The sequence below is a fragment of the Bison bison genome, unplaced genomic scaffold, assembly GCF_000754665.1.
Source record: "Bison bison bison isolate TAMUID 2011002044 unplaced genomic scaffold, Bison_UMD1.0 scf7180017864454, whole genome shotgun sequence".
Classification (NCBI taxonomy): domain Eukaryota; kingdom Metazoa; phylum Chordata; class Mammalia; order Artiodactyla; family Bovidae; genus Bison; species Bison bison.
In genome coordinates this window covers 330,860-331,745 of record NW_011495016.1, presented here as the reverse complement: position 1 = coordinate 331,745, position 886 = coordinate 330,860, and the positions used below count along the sequence as shown (strand labels likewise).

Genomic DNA, 886 nt, shown 5'->3' with positions numbered 1-886 from the left:
CCCCCCCCCCCGACTAGAAACGTATCCCGGAGCCGAGAGCAGAGCTGGAGGTGGTTGGCTGGTGAGACTGGTCTCTCTGGGGGTCTGCGAGCGCTCGTCAGTCCCTCCACCTCTCCAACCCTGGGCACCCGATATGTACCCCGAAATCTGCCTCCCTCCCGGAGTCATAGATGAGCGCGTACACACACAAACTCTCATTCACGCACACCCACCTTGCTGCTGCCCCCCACCCTCCCCACCCCTGCCAGAAAGGTAGAGACTGGTCCGGGCTCTGCCTCAACTTTACGGGCTGTGCCTGCCCCACGCGGCACCCGAGCCTCCGCGCCTTCGCTGGGCGCCCTCCAGAGGGACACGTCCTCCTCGGGGCCCCTTACCTCTCACCGACAACTCCCGGCAGGGACTGGAGCGGACCGCGGTGGCAGCAGTGGCGGCCGAGCCTGCACCCGGGCTCTGGCTCATGGTTGGTCTTCCTCATCCGACACAAAAGAGGTAGCTTGCCGGCTTTGTCCTTTCCCAATCCAAGGGAGAACTTATTTTGCCCCCGAAATGGCCAACTTGTACGCGCTGCTTCCTGTCACAGTGCCCCCTGCCCCCGCCCCCTCCAGGCTGCGTGCTGGACCACTGCCCGGTGGCAGAGCATCCAGGCTTCCGAGTCAGTGGGGAGTGGGAAAAGGGAGGGTGGGAGGAGAAGAGAGGGAGGAGGTTGGGAAAAGGGGAGGGGGTGCAGTGGTCTTCCAAGGAGGGGAGGGGAGCAGTTCTCTGCCGAGTGCCTGTCCTTCTCCTTAGGGGCAAACCCACTTCCCAGCTAGGTAGCAACTTTCCTTCACCTTGGCCGGGCTGAAACCTTCGCATCTAATTGGGACTCTCTTGGCATAGGCACGGACAG

At 63.1% G+C, this 886-nt stretch overlaps 1 protein-coding gene across 1 annotated transcript in view; it reads right to left on the bottom strand.

Annotated features, from left to right (window-relative positions):
- The window catches only part of GRM3 (glutamate receptor, metabotropic 3), a 255,445-nt gene extending 254,873 nt beyond the window's left edge, over nucleotides 1-572 (bottom strand). The window contains exon 1 of the mRNA XM_010859121.1: nucleotides 375-572. The gene's annotated coding sequence lies outside the window, so the exon portion shown is untranslated. The remainder of the gene's footprint in view (nucleotides 1-374) is intronic.
- Nucleotides 573-886: the final 314 nt, after the last annotated feature.